Consider the following 8,038-nt stretch of genomic DNA (forward strand, 5'->3'; position numbering starts at 1 on the left):
ACTAACGTGGGGAAGCCGAAGATCTCGGAGAAAACCCACAAGACTGCCAAACTTTAATTTGGTTCATTATCTATACATTTTGGTGACTGATGTTTGTTTGTCTATTTATTTATTTATTTATTTATTTAATTATTTATTTATTTATTTATTTATTTATTTATTTATTTATTTATTTATTTATTTATTTATTAATCAATTTGTGTATTTTATTATTTATTTTTAATTGTTATTATTATGGCCCACAGCAGACACTGACCATATTGTTTAGCCTCTAATTCATTAAAAAAAGTCTTTTTTAGAATCTAGGGAAAGCCGGAGCACCCGGTGAGAACCCACTAATACACAAAGGAACACAAACTATTTTTGCACATAGAGGCATTTGTGCAGAAAAAAAAATCCATCCATCCATCCATCCATCCATCCATCCATCAATGCATCCATCTTCTTTCGCTCATCTGGGACTTTGTCAGGGGGGCAGCAGTCTAAGCAAAGATGCCCAATTCACTTAAAAATAAATTCTTTTTTAGAATCTAGGGAAAGCCGGAGCGCCCGGAGAGAACCCACTAATACACAAAGGAACACAAAAACTATTTCTGCACATAGAGAGATTTGTGCAGAAAAAACACTTCCACACAACTTGCACAGATATCCCTCCCCCCGCCCACTTCCTCCATCTCTTCTGGGGGCTGCCCTGAGACGTTCCCAGGCCAGCTGAGAGACATCGTCTCTCCAGTGTGTCCTGGGTCTTCCCCGGGGCTTCCACCCAGTGGAACATGTCTGGAACACCTCGGTGTCCAGGAGGAATCCAGACCAGATGCTCGAGCCTCCACTAGCTCCTCTTGATGAGGAGGAGCGGCGGCTCTACTCCTAGTTCTCTCCCGGTGACCGAGCTCCTCCCCCTATCAGTGAGGGAGCGCCCAGCCACCATTGTTCATTCCTCCCCCATACCATCATACTACAGTGATGTGTACGATCTTTGTTCACCCAATATTTTTTACATTTTCAATTTTCAAACAATTTATTGTAAATACCATTAACCCTTTAACTACAGAAACAAGACTAAATCAATAAAAATAAACAATGTATTAAAAAATAGCTTTTCTAACTGTTTTTGATGATTTCCTAATTTGATTTATGGGGTCAAATTAGGATGAAAAAAAAGATTGTAAATTCAAAGAATAGATATTTTACATAAAAACTGGAATTAAACAAAATTAAAACTAAAACTATTGACCAATGAACAATAATGTTAATTTGTAACATCTGCTTTTATTGTGTTGCCAACTTTTTTTTTTTTTTTTTTGGATGTCTACAATGTTTTTGAATTTTGTTTTAAAACTTTAGTTGATGTATTTCAGAAAATCATCAAAATAGAGTTCATCACAGAAATCTTCTGAAATACATTCTCTGAGGAGCTGAGGTAGTGATGGTTCTTCCTCCCATGAAGAGGAAGATTCTTCTGGTTCTTCCTCAACATTTAGTTCCATCTCAAAATTTGCTCTCCTCTCTGTCAGTTCAGATCCAACATTGGTGTAAGCTGCCTCTTCAAAGCCTTGTGGATAATAATTGCTGCTCCTAAAAGTCCAGTTTTCTGGAATCTCTTGTAGAGCTGTGCTCATCTCTTGAGAGTTTGAGTGAACTGGTTCAGACATTGAAGGTACGTGAGATATTTGGTACTGAATGAAAGGTTCAGGATTTTTGTTTTCATCTTGTCTGAGCCGTTTGGGTTGATAATCTGGAACATTGAAAGAATCATCTCTTCCTCTTTTGAGTGACTTTCCAGTTTGTGCGTGAAGATCTTTCTCAAAAGCTCCAGAAGTTTGGGAGTCCAATGATGCTCCTGGACTTTCATTAAAAAAGTTATCAGTATTTATTTCAAGAATGTCAAATATGTCCTCAGGGGCAGCAGGAGTTACAGACTCCAGTAGTTCTTCTAAATGTTTGTCTGCAGAGACATTCTGTGAAGCAGATTCATGGACGGGGCGAGCTGGGGGTTGTGGATGAGACTGCCATAAGACCGGAGATTCTGTGGGTACCTTTGTCAAAACTGGTCCCATCTCAAAGTTTTTTGTTCTCTTTTTCTGATCGTTTTCCTCTTCAGAAGGCCGTGCGGTAGATGTTCCACGTCTTCTCCTATAACCTAAGTTTTGTCTGTGAGGGTCTAGAGCCAGCCAGTTTGTGAGGTGGTCAGGCTCCTCAGATAGGCTAGGGACTTGGTAATGATTGACAGGTTCAGGATGTCTGAGTCGTTTGGGTTGATAATCTTGAACATTGAAAGAATCATCTCTGCCTCTTTTGAGTGACTTTCCAGTCTGTGCTTGAAGATCTTTCTCAAAAGCTTCAGAAGTTTGGGAGTCCAATGATGCTCCTGGACTTTCATTAAAAAAGTTATCAGTATTTATTTCAAGAATGTCAAATATGTCCTCAGGGGCAGCAGGAGTTACAGACTCCAGTAGTTCTTCTAAATGTTTGTCTGCAGAGACATTCTGTGAAGCAGATTCATGGACGGGGCGAGCTGGGGGTTGTGGATGAGACTGCCATAAGACCGGAGATTCTGTGGGTACCTTTGTCAAAACTGGTCCCATCTCAAAGTTTTTTGTTCTCTTTTTCTGATCGTTTTCCTCTTCAGAAGGCCGTGCGGTAGATGTTCCACGTCTTCTCCTATAACCTAAGTTTTGTCTGTGAGGGTCTAGAGCCAGCCAGTTTGTGAGGTGGTCAGGCTCCTCAGATAGGCTAGGGACTTGGTAATGATTGACAGGTTCAGGATGTCTGAGTCGTTTGGGTTGATAATCTTGAACCTTTAAAGAATCATCTCTTCCTCTTTTGCGTGATTTTCCAGTCTGTGCTTGAACATTTCTCTCCAAAGCTCCAAAAGTTTGGGAGTTTAATGATGCTCCTGGATTTTCGTTGAAAAGGTTGACAGTATTTTCAACAAGGGTGTCAGGCATGTTGTCAGGGGCAGGAGCAGTTACAGAGTCAGGGAATTCAGTTAAATCTATAACTTCAAAGACATCGAAAAAGTCTTGATCCATCTCAGTTTGGTTCATCATAATCGTTTGATTATAATAAAATTATAGTATAAACCATAGAATCGTGGTTTGTGCTACAATTGCAGCAGTTAGATACAATGGGGTATATGCAGAGAATTTTACCGATGATATCACTGATAATTGTGATGTCATCCAGTGTATAAAGAGATCACATGACACACACATGACATGACGTGTGTGTCATGTGTTTGTCACACACATGAGACACACATGACATGACATCACATGATGTCAGATGACATAACCTGACATTACATTATATCATCCACACAGTGATGTCATGTTTGTGAGAATTTTCTCTGTGTTTAAAATCTTGAGCCACACCCACAGGCAATTTGATTATATCTTCTTCTTTCTCTTTTGGCTTTTCCCATCAAGGGTCGCCACAGCGAATCATCCTAACTTTTGAGTACGAGTCGCATGGTTAACTTGGCAATGTTTTACGCCGGATGCCCTTCCTGACGCAACCCTCTCAATTAATCGGGGCTTGGGACTGGCACAGACAAGGAGAGAAGGGAATAGGGAGCAGCCCGGATTCGAACCCTGGTTCCACGTTCGGAAGGTGCCGCATACCAGCACGAGCTAAACCGGCTCCCTTAGGCAATTTGATTATATAAATATTGATAAATATTATATAAATAATGAGTAACATCTAAAAAATATTTCGTCTTTTTGCCACAAATATAAATTCAGGTTGCTTTGGTGATTTAGGTAGGGGGAGTGATTCTAATCTGGCATTCTATAACATTCTTGCTAGGAAGTCGTATCAACAGAGGCTCTCCAGCTGAGAGACTCCTTCATGATCCACTTTCCTGCAGAGGGAGCAGACCCATGGCAGCTCCAGAATCCTGTTTTCTGTCCTCCAAGGACTGACCCGCAACGGCTCTTTTGAGAGCCACCCACAGAACCTTTAAGAGCTTGATTCTCTCTTTTTCACAGTTTTTACTCCAAACTTTTAAAGTACTACATTAGTTGAAAAGGTAAGAGATGAAAACAGGTAAAATAGTACATTTGGAAAGAAGCAGAACTGCCATCTTCCGTGTAAAATCACACTGCTATAAAGTACGGACCAAAAGTTTCTCATTTAAAAGAGTTTTCTTTATTTTCATGACTATGAATATTGTAGATGTCAGGGTTTTGACTTTTTCCTTAATAAAGAGAAGAAACACACAGGAGATGAGAACTTTTTGCTAGACTTCTGCAGAAGGAGAATCAGTCTGTGACAGCGCGAACTGTCGCAGAGGAGTTCTGCCATCCTGGTGCATGAAGCCTTCTTTTATTGAAAACTGAAGGTTGCAAACATGAATGTGGGTCATTTAATCAGAAACAACAAGAACATCATATTCTACTATAATCAGAGCTATTCAAGTCATTGTTTTCTTACTGAAAGATAGAAATGGGACAAACATATTATGGAGATTATAGTGTGCACGCAAATGATAATTATTTAACTCTAACATCCCTCCCTTTTTATCATTTCAAACACGTCATAAGAAAACACTATAAGGGGAAGGTACAACTGTAAAAAAATGTTATTGTTTTTTTGTTTTTATTTTTTTTAGAACAAGGCATCAAACATCATCATTTCACCACTTGCTTTTGGCACTTTCAGTGAGAGATTCATACGATGCCTCTGACGTAGGAGTATTCACATGGGGAGGGGTCCTCTTCAGCTTGTTGGACAAGCTGGTAACGGATGAAAGCCTGCGTGGTAGCCTTTGCGATCATGGACATGACACAAGGCAGGGCGCATGTTGTAAAAAGACAAAATAGGCACAAAATGATGAGTATAGGGGTCAATAATTTCAGCAGGAGGTGCCACCATGGGCCTGTGGTCAGCCAGGACCAGATGTCACTGGTGGGACTGGCGCCAGGAGTCGCAGACTTAACATAGGCTTGCAGCTCTGCTAAGTCGTGCAGTGCGGTAGAAATGTCCTGTCCATCACTGGTGCCGTCCGGGATGAAAGTGCAGCAGGTGTCTCCAACCATTTTGCACACACCTCCTGATGATGCAGTTAGGAGGTCGAGCACGAGTCGATTTTGCAGAACCATAGTTCTTATGGCCGACATCTCTGCTGCTGATGCATTGGAAAACTTGTAGGTGGTGTTAAGGAGTCTCAGCAATGCGTACCTGTTGATCTCGATGTGGTCTCTTATTTCTCCCACTCCGATCCATGGAAGGAGTGATTGTCCGAATTTTGCTCCTCCACCCCAGATGCGGAACTCCCATGGGACTCCAGTAGTGGTAGTCATTTGTAGGGCATTCATGTGGAACTCCGGTGCAGCACGTTTCCGTCGTGCGGGGTGGGGTGTTCGGACAGTTCTGTTCATGAAGAACACAGGTGGAACCAGAGGGACCAGAGCACAAAGGCCTCCCCAGTTTGGAGGAAGGGATGCATAGGCAGTGTGTCCGCACAGGAAGTACCAATCAGCTAGGACCCTGGATCCTCGGTCCCCAGGCACTATGGTACTGCAACCTGCTAGGTTTTGCCTACCTTTGGTCTGGTTTGTTATGTCCGTTTGATCAGGAATAATCCACAGCTTCCTCTGATCCTGTTGGCTTTCTGCATACAAGCTGAGTAGTTAGACCGAACTGTAAGATTGTAGTCACAGAAGGTCAAGGTAACGTTACACAGATGCCAGGGCACCATGCCCACTTTCACTGTGCCATTGTTGTATACACAACGTCCAAGTGAGCCAGGCTTCATGCTCACCAAAGATATCACCTCCGGGAGCTTAATGGGGTCTTGTGGTAGTGGCAACAGGTCTCTCATTGGGCCACATGGTCCACGGGGGTTATTGGGAGGAACCCAAAACCGCTCAGAGTAATTCCTTTTGCTCCAGGAGTTGAATGTCCTCCTGTTAGTTCGGTTGTAGCCAGGGTGTGTGCTAAGTTCATACAGGCAATCTTGTTGTCTTCTGGTGATATTGCCTGGACGGAGACCTGTATTGTGGGAAGCATACGGCATGAAAGTACACACATAACAGCTGGTGATGTTGCTGTCGTGTGCAGTTCTGTTCATCAGTTGCCACCAGAGATTGGTACTGTAGGAATGATCATGGGTGGCAATATTTAGGTGAGTTGTCTTTTCATACAGATCCCATGAGCGGTGGACGAGGTTGATACCGCCTTCTCCTGGTTTCTCCATTGCTAGGAAAGTCAGTGCGACTAGAAGACATGCTACAGTCACAGCGCAGCTCCGCACCCACCTGCTGCGGTCTCCCAGCAGTGGGCCTTCCATGCTGCTAGGTTGCAGAGTCACTTCAAAGATCCAGGTTCTAATGGATGTTGGGTTCGGCTGGTTTCTTCGCTGACGATTGAGACGAACCGCCAAGTGACTGAGATGTATCCAGCTGGGGCGTTCAGCTATTTTTACTGCCGTGGGTGTTGTTAGGAGGACTTGGTATGGTCCCTCCCACCGTGGGCTGGCCCAGTTCTTCCTTTTTAGGACCTTGATGAACACCCAGTCGCCTGGTTTCACTGGTGAGCTTTCCTGTGGAGATAAAGAGTCAGATGGCAGTAAATTTGCATTGGACACCTCCTTCTGGTTTATCATTCTTATGATAAAATCTTCTATTGTTTGTTTTCTATATTTGCTTTTTGTAAGTCTGTGGCTACTATAGGTAACCTATAGTGCCTACCATAGACTATTTCAAAGGGTGTCAGGCCATCTGATGTAGGTGTGATTCTCATGTATAGTTTTACTAGATCTAAACACTCTGGCCATGGTCTTCCTGTTGTTTCCATGCATTTTTTGAGTCTGCTTTTTACTGTTCCATTTGTGCGTTCCACAAGTCCTGCACTTTGTGGGTGGTATGCACAGTGATTTTTCAACGTCATTTTTAGGCTGGCGGCCATGTTTTGGATGATGGTGTTAACAAAATGGGCTCCATTATCACTATATATAATTTCTGGTATTCCATAATTGGGAATGATGGTTTTACAGATACCTTTTGCTACTGAGATCGCGTCTGCTTTTTTGGTAGGGATTATTTCTACCCACTTTGACAATGCGTCTATTAGCACAAGGCAGTACTTATAGGGGCCACTTGCCGTAAGTTCAATGAAATCCATGTGTAATACCTGGAAAGGGTAGGATGGCTTAGGAAAAGTTCCCCGCTTTGGTCGCATATTACCCTGTGGGTTATGCCGTATACAGGTAGGGCATGTTGTACAAAACCTTTTTAAGTACGATTGTAGGCCAAATGCTGTAAAGTGACTTTGTATGAGCACTGTCATTCCTCCTGTCGACACATGGCATGGCCCATGTGTCGCAACTGCCGCTGCTTTGAACAATGATTTTGGGAGTATAGGTTTACCATGCAGTTCATAAATATGTTTTTCATTTATTTCTGCTCCTTTTGATAACCACAATTTCTTTTCCTGCAGTGGAGCTGAGCTTTGCATGTCATGCAGGATGCTAGTGTCTATGAGTTGTGTGTTTTCTGTTTCTGCAGAGTATGTTCCTGTGTTGTGGTGTCCTGCTGCAGCTTGTTTTGCAATTTTATCAGCAAGCCTGTTCCCTATTGAGACTGTGTCCGTGTTTGCAGTGTGTGCGGCACATTTACAAACTGCTAACCTTGATGGGGCCTTTATGGCTTGTAAGAGGTTAAGTAAAAGTTGTGCGTGGGTGATGGGTTTGCCTGTGGAAGTTTTCATTCCTCTGCGTTCCCATTGTTTGGCAAAATAAAAAAGTGTGGAAAAAGCATACTGGCTGTCTGTGTACACTGTAAGGTCTTTTCCTTTGGCTAATTCACATGCTCTGGTTAACGCTATAATTTCAGCTGCTTGTGCTGACATGCTAGGAGGGAGCTGAGCTGCTTCAATGATTGTTTTAGGTAACTGGACAACAGCGTAACCAGTTTGGTTTTTTCCCATTTCCGTTTTTGAGCAAGAACCGTCAACAAACCAAGTCATGCCGGTTGTTAAAGGGGTGTCAGTTAAGTCTGGACGTGGTAACTGTAACTCGTCGGTTGCTTCCAGTCAA

This window comes from Oryzias latipes, chromosome 2 (genome assembly GCF_002234675.1).
Source record: "Oryzias latipes chromosome 2, ASM223467v1".
Taxonomy (NCBI): Eukaryota; Metazoa; Chordata; class Actinopteri; order Beloniformes; family Adrianichthyidae; genus Oryzias; species Oryzias latipes.